We start from the raw sequence: 16,983 nt of genomic DNA on the forward strand, positions 1-16,983 counted from the left end.
ACGATGCGTGTTGACTCCACGTCTCTCGGTGAGGCCTGACTAACGCACAGGGTCCCTATGCAGTCGAGTCACCATGTCGTACACCCGAAACCAACAGGACACGGTATACCCACTGAAACCGACACAACATCGTGAATATCCATGCCACTTCAGTGATCAATAAAGTCATCTAAACAAATGAATAAGAACCCGTGCCGCTGGCTCGAAATGCAGAGTAGCGGTGGGGGCAAGGAGAAGTGGAAAGGTCTAAAAATACTCGGGAAGCAGAAGTGGCAGCGTCCTGAATGGACGTCGGGAAGAGAGAGGATGCCTCCGGCTCAGCGTGCTTCCCTGGAATTGCTGCTCTCCTCCCAAACTTACTGTCTTCCTTCACGGCTCATCTCAGTGAGCGGATCAGCCTGCTGGCACAGAGCAAGCACTCATTGATCGCCTTTGGAGTGAAAGGATAAATGAATAGAGTAGAAATAGGGCCAAACGGAGCGCTTGCCGGCGCCTGCCAAACAGCCAGGCCTAAACTCACCGTCAAGGTCGCCTCAGCAGAAGTCTATCACGGCCTCCCGGTCACCTTATCAACCGTCTGGAAAAGCACCAGGTCCCACAGGGTCCAGGAGAACACCTGCCTTCCTATAACGGGCACTCCCTGCCTAGAAGCTGCAGGTGTGCCACAGGCCGGGCTTTGCCACGAGCCTCTCGTCCTGTAAGTTCTTTACGTGAGGGAGGTGGCAGATTGTACGGCCCATATGAGTACAGGGCGCATTTGGTGTGGCTGGAACAGGGTCACAGTGGCCCCCAACTGGTGGATCTACGTTCACTTTGGCTTCAATCAGAAAGAGTCTCTTCTCACCAATGAGGTTTATTAATCCAGCCCCTTCCCCCATCATTGTGTTGGCAGGGAAAAAATACAACCGGCAGAAAAAGTGCAGACACCCGGTGTCAGTTTGGGTATTTTCTTGCTTCTCCCAGGGCTGACAAGCAGAGATACAGAACTGCTTGTGGTTCTTGGTACAGATACTAAAACTAGGACGTGATCCGTCCCAGTGCAGATTTCTGAGAAATAAGAATGAGATGAGTCAAGTAAAGGATGTCCCCTGGAGTGAACTGATGCAGCAAACATCATCCTAGTTTCCTTTCATCATGCTAGTTATTAGGTAGAGTATAACTGCTTTAAGTATGGTGATAACATATTCCCCTGTTTGTGGTTGTGAGGATCACAGCGTTTTGCATAATACATGGTTGCGATAATCATCGTAAGCAGTCACTTAATGTGGTGGCATTGGAATGACGGCACAATGTTGGTCAATAGTGTTTAGAATTGTTTGTCTTTATAGTGAATGTAAAATAAACTGTAATTTTTCCTACAGTGATTCCTGAAAGTGCCATATCTGCTAAGAAGCTACTCTGAGAGTGTTACATGGTAATGGATCATGCAAGTGTCCCTACATATGATTGCTGAGGTTTTTCTTTCAGCGATGAGTTAACAGTTAAATCACCCAAGTCTTTTATAATGAGACTTTAGCTGGGTAGCACTTTGTCCATGCAACATAACGTCTTGGTCAATCACCTGGTTAAAATATTCAGCAAAGCATTCACGAAAGCATGGTTTAGTGTTGACATTCAAGTAAGGCACTGAATGAATTTTTCCTAGGTTTCGGGGCAGTCAGTAGGTAAAATACACTTAAAGCATTTTTTCAGAGTTGTTTTAGTAATGGAGAGTAGCTCCTGGACGAAGTTTTCTAATGCCCTGCCCTGTCTGCCGACTGCTGCCAGGCATTCTTCCCCAGGAGGGATAGACAAAGGGTGAGATCTGGGCAGAGAACACTAGTGGATAGTAGAACGCAAGAAAGTGAGTGCTGCAGGCTCCTGCAGACCGCTGAGTTCCAGCTTCCATTCCGCCGCCCAGCAGTGAGGCTAGAACAGGGTAGGGACTCGCAGAAAGCTAGAAACCAAGTCGGTGTCAGACCCGAGTGGGGGGGGGGGAGTCCGATCGAGTTTGCAACAATGTATACTGGGCGCCAGTCCCAACGGAGCCTGCTCCAGCTCCTCCAGCTCTTCCCGAGCGCTAGGCCCAATTGGCTCTGCGCTGGTCTCCGGGCCGACTTGTCGCGCAACTGGCATAAACCGTGACGACAGCCCTGCGGCAAGGCACGAGTGGCCTTCTCCTCTGCCAGGGTTAAGGTAAGGCCCACCGCCCTGGGGTGGGCGCCGTCCCCCTCATCCCCCGCAGCAGGCCTTAAAGAGAGCGCCTGGGCAAACCCAACCATCGCAGCCACCAAAGATACCCTTTCCCGATCCTTGGAACAGGACCCACCTGTGCCGGAGGTCGCGTCGCCCAACTCAGCAAAACGGGAGGAACTGTAAGCTCTGAGAGCTTGGGAGGCAGCCTTGCGCCCGCCTTTTGCTTTTTCCCAGAGACTCTTGGCCCCGCGCTCCCCTCCCCCAGTTCGCTCGGGCCCAGCAGCCGAGAGGCCCCGCCCCACTTCTTCCGGCCCAGTGCGGTGGGCGCCACTGCGCCCGGGACCGCGGCCGCGGCGGGGGCGTCCTAGAGCCTCCGATGCTCGAGGGTCGCGATGCGGTCCTGCGGCCGATCGCGTCGGTTTGACAGAGATGTGGAGCCGCGGGCGCAGAGAGAAAATAGACGGACCCGTAAAAGTGCGCTGCGCGTAAGCCCTGGGTCCCCTTGTTTGCAGTTTCACTGCTACTCTGGAATCCCCCCCCCCCACCGAGCTTGCTTATCGACCTTTTCTGGAACAAACGTATTCATAGCTGCTTATTGAGGTTTTCTGAAACAAAAATTCTTCCATTTCCTTGCACCACTTTCTTGAGCTTAAATCACATACTCACTGCTGGACTCCCACCAATTCATTTGAGCTACTTGAATCCACAGTCCAGGAACGATGCTTACAACAGTGAATAGTCAAAGGACACGAGTCATTAGGAATGCACATATTCTGCCTATAAGAATTCAAGAACAACACATATTACAAAAAAGACCAAAAGCACACCGAAATACTGTTTACAATTGAAATCCAGGACAGAGGAGAAAAAAATCGAGAACAAGAGCAAACAGAACGTACAGATATTTGAAAACGAGAAACTGAGCAGTACTACACTTATTAGACATAAAAAACAGTGTAATGTCAAAGGGTGATAAAGGAAATGGTTTGTAGAAATCAGAATCAACAAAAGAACGAAATGCTCACATATTTTTGCCCTGGAATTCTTTCTCTCAACTGCTCTACCGTTACTTGTTCTATTCCAAAAATACTGCTTGTTATTTTGACTCAATTTACATGTTACCTCCCCCAATCAATCGTTCTCTGTCTTCCCAGATAAATTTCTATTTTTTTCCAATGGATTCAATGTGCCCAATGGATCCAATACAAGCCTTCACTACAGCTATTTTCATTTTGGATTATAGCTTCTCCCTTTGCATGCCTTTGTCCCTCAGTGAACAAGTGGCCTCTTGAGACCACAGAAAATTACCATTCTTTGAATTTATAAGACCCTACACAAAACCTGACACATAGGATATATTTAGTTGATATTTCTTGAAAATTGTCTACAACAACTGATTAGACAGAAAAAAAGCCAAACCTACCATGTGAATGAATATACAGAGGACTAACTGAATAAGGTAAGATTCTACATTTACGCTGACATTCATGCAATTATTAATGAAGGCCTACTGTACATCAAGTGCTGTATTCGATTCTGGGTATAAAATGGTAAACAAAAAGCAAATAGAGTCCATGCCCTTACTGAATTTAAAGAACTGATAGAAATTACCCAGGTAAACAGGAAAAGGAACATTTCAGACTAAAGGAACATGATCAAAGGTCCTGTAATACGAAGGAGCATGACAGTAGCAATTGGAGTGAATAAGATCAATAAAGCTAAAGTGACATCAACAGATACAAAATACCCAGAAAGAGGCAGGAAATAGATTAAAGCCTGCTTAAGAATTAAAAAAGGAAGCCAGTTGCTTAAGAATTAAAAAAAGGAAGCCAGTTGCGTTAGAAATAATGACGCTTATTAAACCTGCTTTATATGCCAAATGCTGGGTTAAGTCTTTTATAAAACCACTTAAGGTAGTTAATATTATTTTCTCTGCTTTAGGGGTAAGGCAACTGGGGGCACAAATAAGTTGAGAATTTTCCCAGAATCACAGAGCAGTTAAATTTCAGAGGTGAGATCCAAACCTAGGTAATCTGGCTCCAAATCTGAAGACAGAAACTATAGTAAAAACTACAAATAACTCTTTCACAAAACATGTTCATTGTTCCCAGATAATGTAGCATCTAGGAGAAACAATACTAAGTGCTTCGAGAAACAATACCCTGGAGTCAAACTGTAATGCTCTAGACAGCAGACTTTAGCCGTTATTGGCAGTGGTAGTGGTGCCTTTGGTAAGTGATACCACCAAGCAACAATGATCGTGACATACGGCATCAGCAACAAGCCAGAGTAGATGAGGAAGAAAATAGATGTTCCAGGTGTTGCTTGGTGAGCCATACATGAGGCTTTAGGCACAGGACTTTACCTCTCTGACCCTCAATTTCTGGTTTCACAAATGGTCATGATAACAGTATCTATATGATAGGGTGCTGATGATTAAATAAAGCAATGTGTATAAAGTACCTAGCCGTGTCTGACATAGAGCAACTGCTCAATGAGTATTGGCTGCTATGACCATGATTTTTCATATCATAATAAAGCGTTTTAGTGACTGAAGGGAGGAAGGTATGACCAACCAGTTAAGATGTGGTTCAGGTACAATCAGAGGAAAGTACCATGGAATATCAGATAAATATTGAATGGGTGAAACAAAAGTTAATTTCCTCTACTTGGCATCAATTGCATTTTTAGTTAGCACTCACTATTGTGTTACAGTTGTCTCCTTGTTGATTTCTCTTATTACAATTTGTATGTGTTTGTGTGTGTGTGAAGTAGCTGACACTATCTAGCACAAAATGGAAACTTAAAAAGACATTTGTTGAATGAGTGAATTAATGTCTGAATAAAACCCAATAGGTACATATGTGCTCAAAATATTTACAAAATGGTAGTATCTGGGTCCTTTTATGACTTAACCACTAAGCCTTCCTTACTTTCCTAAAATACACCAGACTTGTTCCAGCTCTGCTTCCAAATATATAATCTGCTCAACTATTTGTCTCCTCCTGCACTGATACCACTTGAGGCCAAGGGTTAGCATTTTTTTTTTCTCTGTAAAGGGTCAGATAGTAAATATTTTAGGCTTTGTGGGACACATGCAATCTCTGTCTGTCACTACTCAATTCTGTCTTCATTGGACAAAAACAGCCACAGACAACACTTAAATCATGAGTATGAGTGTATTCCATTAAACTTTACTTACAAAAACAGGCAAGATATAGAATTTGGCCAGTGGGCTATGTAAGTTGACAACACTTCCCTAGACCAACTATAAGACTGATGTGTAGGAGCTCTCATCTTTGGCCAACATCTTTATCTTAGTTTTATCAGCATCTTAATGAAGCTTTCATGGTCTCCAAACTTGTTCATAACCTTAAGAGTTGAAAAATAATTCTAACTGTATATTGTGATTTTGAATCTTCATTTATCAAAATGGTCCTTACAAAAACCAGCTACTAGTGATCTTTTAAAAATTAAAAATATAATCAAGAAAAGAAAGAGGAGAACAGCCCAGGTGGCTCAGCGGTTTAGCGCTGCCTTCAGCCCAGGGCTTGATCCTGGGATCCTGGGATCGAGTCCCACATTGGGCTCCCCGCAGAGAGCCTGCTTTCTCCCTCTGCCTGTGTCTCTCTGCCTCTCTTTCTCTCTCTCTCTCTCTCTCTCTCTCTCTCTCTCTCTCTCTCTCTCTCCCTCTGTGTCTCTCATGAATAAATAAATAAAAACTTAAAAGTTAAAACTGAAAAAAAGAAAAGAAAGAGAAAAAGATTCGTATTAAAAGTTATCTTCATTATGTAAGTACAAGTGACTTCTAATCAGAAAATTTATATTCTGGACATAGTGCAATGTTGAATTTGGCTGAGATTTTGGTCTATGATAACAATTCTATATACTCTATACAGAAATAAGTAAATGCTGAAACTCAGAAATCATCTAGGCCATGCACATTTCTTATCATCTACTGCTGGAAAAAAATTGGTGAAACCTGAAAAGTGTATTAATTTGTGTCTGAAGATATGAACAGGGTATGAAAATTTCTGACTAAACAGAAATATGATTCAGCATAAACTCAGTAGCCTGTACAATAACGTTTGCAATGAAGAGGTATTTCATTAGTTGAAAGGGACAAAAACCTACCTTAGTGAAAAAGAGGTTTTTGAAAAGATAATGGGGTGTCTCATGAAATTTAAGTAACGGAACAATCAAAATTTGGAAAGGGCAAAGTACAGTTAGGCCTCAAGAATGGTCAAAACTGAGTATTCAAATGCCATTATGGCTCTATCATTCTTTTATCTGTATTCCCTCTGTACGTTTGTGCTTGCTCTCACTCTTTCTCCCTCCCTCCCTCTCTCTCTCTCTCTCTCTCTTTTCCCCTCTCTCTTTCTTTCTCTCTCCTCTCTCCAATCTCCTTTAAAAGCTTCCTTTGTTTCTCAAGTTCATGCAGTAGGGAACTTATTGTTATTGACACCTTCCTAAATTTTCATCTTACAGCTTCAACCATGGAGAGAGATACTATGCCACATTGGGTCCTCTGAAAAGCAGATGCCAATATGGAGTTACAAGTCCGAGATCTATAGTGGGTAATGACTAAGAAGATAAAGAGGAAGAGCAGGAGTAGGCAGGGATAGAATTCAGACCACAGTACAGGTCTGATACTTCTTAAAGGAGAAGAAATTAAGTAGAAATGAGTAGGAAATGCCTCAGCTTGCAGTGCAACTCTATGGAAGTCCCAGCCAGCCCCCCTTGGAACTCTGGAGCAAAGATCACTTATGATAAGAATCCCATGTTGGGCAAAAATGGCTCTAGTATCTCTTTTGTGCTCAGAAATTGCCTGGACATGCCTAGGATGGGAATGGCCTTGGATCAAATAATGCAAAAATATCCCCACAGTGCTACACCTGGAGGCTATTGTCTGACTCTACTGCTCACAGTAGGTTTTCTCTTGAAAGAAAGTCTGAAAGGCACCTGCCATAGACACTATGGGCCCATATGCATGAATCTGGGAGAGGAATTCACTGTCGAAGTTTAAATCTGGTGCCCATCCAAAGCCAATTAACTTTAGCTAAGTGAGTGATATCACATTATAATAAAGGGTGACCAACCATCCCAGTTTGCCTGAGACTGAGAGATTGCCTGGGATGTGAGACTTTGCTAAAACTGAGATACTGCAGGATAAACTGGGAAGTTGGTCATCCTAGTGTTACCCATGTTAATACGCATGGGAAAGGCATTGAAGGCAGTCCTATACAATTGTGAATTGTGTACTATATGAACAGTTGTATTTTACTGCACTTTTATGGAGGAAATTCTATGGCATAGAGGTTTTATTGGATTAGGAGGATTTATGAAGGTCTCAGAACTATTCCCTCCACAGTGCCAAAGATTTCAACTTTATTTCTTGTCATGTTCACTGTCTTGTGCATTTATACGTGCTTCATCCATCTAGAATACTTCTCTCACTGAAACCTGCTTACTGTTCGTACTAAACCGTTAGACACAAATGCCTCTTCTCCATTGCTTTGGTTTCTACAAGGAAGGAGTTCTGTAAATGAAGATTAAATCACATAATCCATGCTAAGCACCTATCATAGAGCATGACAAAAAGTAACAGCTTGTATCAGTCAGGTCTCTTAGTTGCATGCAACAGAAGCTGAATCTGCACGATTTAAGCAAAAAAAAAGTTTAATAAATCTATATTATTAATGGCACTAGATTTTGCATGCATGCTGTTACAAAAATCATTAAACTTCATAAAATATGCAAGGAAACTGTTTACAGGTATTGAACAATAGCACACAACTGTGATCTATAGTAGAAGAGAAACTCACAGGATAAGCCCCTAGGATCACCTCATTCTTTGCCTGGTGTCAATTTTCTGACCCCAACATAGAGGCCTGGATTCCAAGATGAGCTTGGAAATCTCACTAAGCTCGGGAGGCAAAGATCAGAGTTCAGAGTAGCTAAGCAGCTGAAACGTGTGGAACAAGGCATTAGTGAAGATAAAATTGTGCAGATTTTGGAATGGTAAACATATGTCTTGTGGTTTCCAGCAAATCTTTAAAAATAGGGAAAAGGCTATAGAACTTATACTTTTTGTTTTTCTTTTTTTTTTTAAAGATTTTACTTATTTATTTATGAGACACACAAAGAAAAAGGCAGAGACACAGGCAGAGGGAGAAGCAGGCTTCCTGTGAGGAGCTTGATTTGGGACTTGATCCCAGGACCCCGGGATTACACCCTGAGCCAAAGGCAGATGCTTAACCACTGAGCCACCTGGGCGTCCGTAATTCTTGATTTCAAGACTTACTGTAAAGCTGCATTTATCAAATTGGTATGATATTGGAGTACAAAACAAGTCAATGGAACAGATTAGAATCCAGTTATACATCTACACATATATGGTCATCTATTATCATTATTTTTTGGTATGTTCAACAATTAACCATCAAAGAACATTTGGGCTGTTTCCAGTATTTTTCTACTGTGAATAAAGTTGCTATGAACATTCATGTACAGGTTTTTGTGTAAACACAAGTTTTAATTATTCTGGGCTAAATGCCCAGGAGTATAAGTGCTGGATGACGTGGTAGCTACATGTTTAATATTTTAAGAAACTACCAAAATATTTTCCAGAGTGGCGAAAACATTTTATATTCTCACCAACAATGTATGAGAGATCCATTTTCTATGCAACCTTTCCAACGTTTTGTGTTGCCGGTATTTTTTATTTCAGCTGTTTTGATACGTCTGTAGTGATATCTCATTATGGTTTTAATTTGCATTTCCCTGATGACTAATGATATTGAGCAAATTTTCATGTGCTTATTTGCTATCTGTATATTATCTTCACTGAAATTTCTCTTTGTTTTTTGCCCATTTTCTGCTTGGATTGTTTTCTTTATCATTGAGTTTTGAGAGCTCTCTCTCTCTCTCTTTTTAAAATTTTTACTTGCATATATATATATTCTTCATTTAAATTCAATTTGCCAATATATACCATAACACCCAGTGCTCATCCTATCACGTGCCCATCACCCAGTCACCCCATCCCTCCACCCACCTCCCCTTCAGCAACCCTGTTCGTTTCCCAGAGTTAAGAGTCTCTCATGATTTGTCTCTTTCTCTAATTTTTCCGCATTCCATTTCCCCTCCTTTGCTTGTAATCCCTTGCAACATTTCTTATGTTCCACACATGAGGGAAACCATATTATAATTGTCTTTATCCTATTGACTATTTCACTCACCATAATACCCTCCAGTTCCATCCATGTCAATGTAAATGGTAAAATGGTAGGCAATTGTCCCTTTTGATGCTTGAGTAATATTCCATTGTAAATATAGACCACATCCTCTTTATCCATTCATCTGTCTATGGACACCAAGGCTCCTTCCACAGTTTGGCTATTGTGGACACTGCTGCTGTGAACACTGGGGTGCAGGTGTCCCGGTGTTCATTGCATCTGTATCTTTGGGGTAAATACCCCATAGTGCAATTGTGGGTCATAGGGCAGGTCTATTTTTAACTTCTTGAGGACCCTCCACACTGTTCTCCAGAGCGGCTGCACCAGGTCACATTCCCACCAATGGTGTAACAGTATTCCCCTTTCTCCACATCCTCTCCAACATTTGTGGTTTCCTGTCTTGCTAATTTTCACCATTCCCACTGGTGTAAAGTAGCACCTCATTGTGGTTTTGATTTGTATTTCTCTGATGGCAAGGGATGTACAACATTTTCTCATGTGCTTGTTGGCCATGTGTAGGTCTTCTTTGGTGGAATTTCTGTTTGTGTCTTCTGCCCATTTCATGACTGGATTGTTTGTTTCTTGGGTGTTGAGTTTAATAAATTCTTTTTAAAAAAAGGTGTATTTATTTATTCATGAGAGGCACACACACACACACACAGACAGAGAGAGAGAGAGACAGAGAGAGAGAGGTAGAGACATAGGCAGAGGGAGAAGCAGGTTCTTCACATGAGCCCAATGAAAAATTCTATCCCGGGACGCCAGGATCACGACCTGAGCCGAAAGGCAGCCGCCCAACTGCTGAGGCACCCAGATGTCCCAACTTTAATAAGTTCTTTATAGATCTTGGTTACTAGCTCTTTATCTGCTCTGTCATTTGCAAATGTCTTCTCCCATCTGTAAGTTGTCTTTTCGTTTTGTGGACTGTTTCCTTTGCTGTGCAGAAGCTTTTTATCCTGATGAAGCCCCAGTAGTTCATTTAATGCTTTTGTTTCCCTTGCCTTTGGAGATGTGTCTAGCAATAAGTCGCTACAGCCGAGGTCACAGAGGTTGCTGCCTGTGTTCTCCTCTAGGATTTTGATGGATTCCTGTCCCACATTTAGATCTTTCATCCATTTTGAGTTCATCTTTGTGTCTGGTGTGAGAGAATGGTCCGGTTTCATTCTTCTGCATGTGGATGTCCAATTTTCCCAACACAACTTGTTGAATAAACTGTCTTTTTTCTGTTGGAGATTCTTTCGTGTTTTGTCAAATATTAGTTGCCCATAGAGTTGAGAGTCCATTTCTGGATTCTCTGTTCTGTCCCATGGGTCTATGTGTGTCTGTTTTTGTGCCAGCACCACACTGTCCTGATGATCACAGCTTTGTAATACACCTTGAAGTCAGGCATTGTGATGCCCCAGCTTTGGTTTTCTTTTTCAACATTCCTCTGGCTATTCAGGGTCTTTTCTGGTTCCATACCAATCTTTTGGTATTGGTTGAGACCTGATTTGTGACCCAGTATGTGTGGTCTATTCTAGTTTGTTGGCATATAGTTGCTCATAATACATTCTTAAAATTGTTTGCCTTTCCTTGGTGTTGGTTGTGATCTCTCCTCTTTCATTCGTGATTTTATTAATTTGGGGGGACACTTGACGGGAGGAGCACTGGGTGTTATTCTGTATGTTGGTAAATTGAACACCAATAAAAATTAATTTATAAAAAAAAAAAAAAAAATTTGGGTCTTTTATCTTTTCCTTTTAATAAGTCTGTCTAGGGCTTTATCTATCTTATTAATTCTTTCAAGGAACCATCTCCTACTTTCATTGATCTGTTTTGGTTTCTATATCATTGATTTCTGCTCTAATATTTCTTATTTCTCTTCTGCTTGGTTTAGGCTTTGTTTGCTGTTCTTTCTCCAGCTACTTTAGGTCTGAGTTTAGTTTGTGTTTTTGAGATTGCTCTAATTTTTTGATAGAGGGTTGTATTCCCGTCTTAGGACCTTTGCTGTGTCCCAAAGATTTTGAACTGTTGTGCTTTCATTTTCATGAGTTTGCATGAATCTTTTTAATTCTTCTCTAATTTCCTGGTTGACCCATTCATTCTTTAGTAGGATGCTCTTTAACCTCCAAGTGTTTGAGCTCCTTCCAAGTTCCCTCTTGTGGTTGAGTTCAAGTTTCAAAGCATTGTGGTCTGAAAATATGCAGGGAATAATCCCAGTCTTTTGGTATTGGTTGAGACCTGATTTGTGACCCAGTATGTATGGTCTATTCTGGAGAATATTCCTTGTGTACTTGAGAAGAGTGTGTATTCTGTTGTATTAGGATGGGATGTTCTGTATGTATATCTATGAAGTCCATCTGGTCCAGTGTGTCATTCAAAGCCCTTATTTCTTGTTAATCTTCTGCTTAGATAATCTGTCCATTGCTGTGAGTGGGTTGTTGAAGTCTTCTAATATTAAGGTATAATTATCTATGTATCTCTTTGCTTTGATTATTAATTGGTTGATATAGTTAGCTGCTCCCAACTTAGTTGCATAAATATTTATAATTGTTAGATCTTCTTGTTGGATAGACACTTTAAGTATGATATAGTGTCCCTCTTCATCTCTTACTAGTCTTTTGTTTAAAATTTAATTTATCTAATATGACAATTGCTACCCCAGCTTTCTTTTGAGGTCCATTTGCATGGTAAATGGTTCTCCACCTCCTCATTTTCAGTCCAAAGGTGTCCTTAGGTCTAAAATGAGTCTCTTGTAGACAGCATATTTATGGGCTTTTGCTTTTTTATCCAATCTGATACCCTGTGTCTTTTGAGTGCATTTAGCCCATTCACATTCAGAGTAACTATTGGAAGATATGAATTTAGTGCCATTGTATTACCTATGGTCCCTGTTTCTACAGATTCTATTTCTTTGGGCTCCCTCTCTGCTTACAGGGTCCCCCTTAATATTTCTTTCAGGGCTGGCTTGGTGGCCACATATTCTTTCAGTTTCTGTTCATCCTGGAAGCTCTTTATCTATCCTTCTCTTCTGAATGACAGCCTTGCTGGATAAACTATTCTTCGCTGCATGTTTTTCTGATTTAGGACCCTGAATATATCATGCCAGCACTTTCTGGCCTGCCAGGTCTCTGTGGAGAGGTCTGCTGTTTATTTAATATTTCTCCCATCATGTGTTAGGAATCTCTTGTCTCATGCTGCTTTCAGGATTTTCCCTTTATCTCTGAAATTAGCAAGCTTCACTATTATATGTCAAGGTGTTTATCTATTTTTATTGATATTGGGAAGGGTCCTTTCTACATCTTGGATATGAATGTCTGTTTCCTTCCCCAGATTAGGGAATCTCAGTTATAACTTACTCAAATATACCTTCTGGCCCTTTCTCTATATATCCCCAGGAATTCCAATAATACTGATTTTAAAAAAATTATTGCTTATCTCTCAGAGCCTCTTCTTATGGGCTCATAGTTGTTTTTCTCTCCTTCAGTTTGCTTCCTTTCCATCAACTTGTCTTCTATGTCACTTATTCTCTCTTCTGTCTCATTTACCCTAGCTGTTAGAGCATTCAGTTTAGACTGCATCTCATTTGAAGAATTTTTTTTTATTTATGATAGTCACAGAGAGAGAGAGAGAGAGAGGCAGAGACACAGGCAGAGGGAGAAGCAGGCTCCATGCACCAGGAGCCTGATGTGGGATTCGATCCCGGGTCTCCAGGATCGCGCCCTGGGCCAAAGGCAGGCGCCAAACCGCTGCGCCACCCAGGGATCCCTCATTTGAAGAATTTTAAATTTTGGCCTGATTAGATCTCATTTCTGCACTAAGAGATTCTCTGGAGTCTTTTATGCTTTTTTTCAAGCCCAACTAGTAACTTTATAGTTGTTATTCTGAACTCCATTTCTGTCATCTTACTTAAATCCATATCCTTTTTTTTGTTTGTTTGTTTTTTTAATCCATATCCTTTAGATCTGTGGCAGAGAGTATTACTTCTGATTCTTTCTTTTGTTGTGAATTCCTCTTTCTAGTCATTTTGTCCAGCGAAGAATGGCTGTATGAGTGGGCAGAGTAAAAAATATCAACCATGACCCAAGCAAAATATACACTAGATAATTCCAAAGAGGTCAGGAACCAGAAGATAAAAGAAAAAAAGATTAAAACAAAGAAAAGCAATAGAAAAGAGAGAAAAATGGGGGGGGGGAGATGGAGGTGAGAGGGGAGAGAGAATATGACCTCAGAGTGGGCAAAATAGGGTGATCGACTTGGTTCTAAGTGTATTTTGGTTTGTTTGTAAAAAGATACTAGATTCCAAAATTATAAAAAGCAAAACATATATATACACAAAAATAAAATTGAATACATTGAAAGGCAGTAAAAAATGAAGAATATATCTATAATATGTAATAGTAAAATATGAAAGCTACAAAGGAAAAGACAAAAACAGAGTTAAAATAAGAACCTACTTGAAAGAAGAAAAAAGTTAAATAATTGGAAAATTTTGAACAGAAAAACAAATCATAGGAAAATAAAGCCTTTAGTTCTAACACTATTTTCCCCAGTCCTGGAGTTTTGCAGTCCTGTTTGGTCAGTAAACTTGCTGTTCACCTGTTCTTCCAACTGGTCATTCGGGGGAGGGGCTGCTGCGCTGATCCTTAGGAGTCTGTGTCTGGTGGGAAATGCATCACCCTTTGCCAGGGGGCAGGCCAGTATAAGCTGTTTGCTGTGTGAGACTTTGGCTCCCTGGAGGCTTTCCGTGCCTCTTTATGGGGCAAAGACAAAAGTGGCCACACACCCAGATCTCCAGCCACAAACATGAGGGATCCTGGCGTGTGCCAAACTCTGCAGACTTCTAAGGTGCCCACCTACTCAAATCCTCCTGGGCGCAGATGAAAGGACACTGATTTATGCAATTTGTATGGTTCCGGCAGGGAGAGCCTCTGCTCATTTGAGCTTGCACCTGCTCCACCCCTCCCTGAAGAAGCCAAAGGTTGCTCTGTTTCTGTCTGTTGCAGGGCCTGGCACAGAGAGCATTCACAGTGGAGCACTCACCTGCTCCGCCTCTTTCAGAGGAAGGTGGAGGGTTGCTGTGTTCTAGTCCTTTGCAGGGACCCAACAGGGAGAGCGGCCACTGGATCCAGCCATAGTTCGGGGTTTATGGCAAAACAAGTTGAGCCTCACCCCAGGTTCGCTAACCTAAACCAGTTTCCCCCGTCCAATGCTTGGGGACTTAGCCAACTCAGGCATCCTTGTTCTTTCTGTGCCTCTGGGAATATTGAGGTCCTACTCTCCCACCTGCAACTCTGCCCCACTTCATCACTGTGCCCCTTTCAGGCAGGGAATACTCTCACAGGAGCAGATTTCTTACAAAAGCTCCATCTTGCCACCATTTATCTTCCAATACATCCCCTCCATTTCTCTTCTCCTCAATCCCACCTTGTGAACAATGGTCACTTTTCTATTTGTGGAGTTCCAGCTGTTCTTTCCTTACATCTCGGGTTGAATTGATAGGTGTTCAGGATGGTTTGATAGTTATCCAGCTATATTTAAGGGGAATAGATGAAATGAGGATCCCTACTCTTTCACCATCTTGCCTCTTTCTCTCTCTCTCTTTTTAAATTTTATTTATTTGAGAGAGAAAGACAGAGGTAGCGAGAGAGAATATGAGCAAGGAGGAGAGGGAGAAGCAGGCTGTCTGCTGAACACAGAGCCTGACTTGGGGCTCCATCCCAGGACCCCAAGATCATGACCTGAACCAAAGGCAGATGCTTAACTGACTGAGCCACCCAGGTGCCCTGAGAGCTCTTTATATATTTATGATACCAATTTTTTGTTGGGTACTTGGTTTATAGACATTTTCTCCCATTTCTGTTGCTTGTCTTTTTCATTCTTTTGAGTAGTCTACAGGGTAAAAGTTTTGACTTTTAATGAGATTCAATTTATCAATGTTTCCTTTGTTGCCTATGCTTTGGGTATTAAGTCTAAGAACTCTTTGCCAGGCCTATATCCCAAGTATTTTTGCATGTTTTATCTAAGAGTTTTATATATTCATATTTTACATTTAAATTCATGATCCATTTTGAGTGAGTTTTTGATAAGGTGTGAGATGTAGGTTGAAGTTTATGTTTTTGCCTATGGATGTCCAGTTGTCCCAGGACAACTGCTTGAAAGACTGTCGTTGCTCCATTGAATTGCTTTTCTATCTTTGTCAAAAATCATTGGCCCATATTTGTATGGGTCTATTTCTTACTTTTTAATTCAGTTCCATTGTTGTGTCTATCCTCCTGCCAATACCACACTGCCTTGATTACTTCAATTAACTTTTTCTAAAGTCACCAAGGCCATTAAATAGGGAAAGGAATAAACCACTGAATATTGAAGAAAATGAACCTCAAATCTACCTCATACCATACACAAAATTTAATTTAGGATGAATCATGGACATAAACCAAAATGCCAAAACAAAATGCATAAACAAATGCCAAAACCTTGAAGCATAAAGAGAACATGGAAGAATAGCTTCATGATCTTGAGTTAGGCAAATATTTCCTAGAACAGAAAAAAAAATTATAAAGGGAAAAATGGATAAATTCAACTTCATCAATATTAAAAACATTTGCACATCAAAGACATTATTATGAAAATGAAAATATAAGCCATGGAGGAGGGAGAAAATAGTCATGATCTGTTTACATTACAAGGGTCAGATATCTAGAATACATAAAGAACTCTTAAAAAAAGTAAAAACACAAACTCAATTAGAGACAGGCAAAAGACTTGAACATATACTTTACAAAAGAAGATATAAATGATCAATAAACACATGAAAAGATGTTCAATGTCATTTACTCCTTAGATGAAGGGGAAAAAAATCACAAAAACAACTCACCAACTAAAATATATAAAATGTTAAAATAATTATACTACCAAATACTGGTGAGAATGTGGAGCAATTTTAATTCTCATAACTTGCTGATGGCAAAATAAAATAAAATGGCACAATTGCTTTAGAAAACTATTTAGCATGTTCTTATAGAGTTAAACATATGCTTTCCTTTTTTCCCAGGTTTTAATTTTAATCCCAGTCAGTTAACATACAGTATAATAATAGTACCACCTCTTCTATAGCCATTTGCCAGTCGATGGACACTTGGGCTGCTTCCATAATTTGGCTGTTTTAGATAATGCAGTTATAAACACCAAGGTGCATGTGTCCCTTCATATCAGCATTTTTGTACCCTTTAGGTAAATCCCTAGTAGTACAGTTGCTGGACTGTAGGGTAGTTTTATTTTTGACCCTTTGAGGAACCTCCATGCTGTTTCCCAGAGTGGTTGCACCAGTTTGCAATCCCGGCAACGGTGTAAGAGGGTTCCTTTTCCTCTGCATCCATGACAATACTTGTTCCCTGTGTTGTTGATTTTAGGCATTCTGAAAGTTGTGAGGAGATATCTCATCGTGGGTTTTGATTTGTATTTCCCCGATGATGAGTAATGTCGAGCATCTTTTCACGCGTCTGTTTGTGTTGGAGGATTGTTTATTTGCAGTATCTCAGTCTAAACTTTATTTGTGAGCATGTTTTCTAAATAGATTTATTGAGAT

At 40.8% G+C, this 16,983-nt stretch overlaps 2 protein-coding genes across 5 annotated transcripts in view; one reads left to right on the forward strand and one right to left on the reverse strand.

The window, feature by feature from the left end:
- TMLHE (trimethyllysine hydroxylase, epsilon) overlaps positions 1–2,426 on the reverse strand; it is a 113,687-nt gene extending 111,261 nt beyond the window's left edge. For 3 of the 4 annotated variants that reach the window (XR_008666148.1, XM_055338263.1, XM_055338261.1), the window contains exon 1: positions 2,309–2,410. The gene's annotated coding sequence lies outside the window, so the exon portion shown is untranslated. Of the gene's footprint in view, positions 1–2,308 lie in introns of all 4 variants that reach the window. The other variant, XM_055338262.1, reaches the window with a different exon arrangement.
- SPRY3 (sprouty RTK signaling antagonist 3) overlaps positions 2,133–16,983 on the forward strand; it is a 191,461-nt gene continuing 176,610 nt past the window's right edge. The window contains exon 1 of the mRNA XM_055338265.1: positions 2,133–2,175. The gene's annotated coding sequence lies outside the window, so the exon portion shown is untranslated. The remainder of the gene's footprint in view (positions 2,176–16,983) is intronic.

This window comes from Nyctereutes procyonoides, unplaced genomic scaffold (assembly GCF_905146905.1).
Source record: "Nyctereutes procyonoides isolate TBG_1078 unplaced genomic scaffold, NYPRO_anot_genome, whole genome shotgun sequence".
Taxonomy (NCBI): Eukaryota; Metazoa; Chordata; class Mammalia; order Carnivora; family Canidae; genus Nyctereutes; species Nyctereutes procyonoides.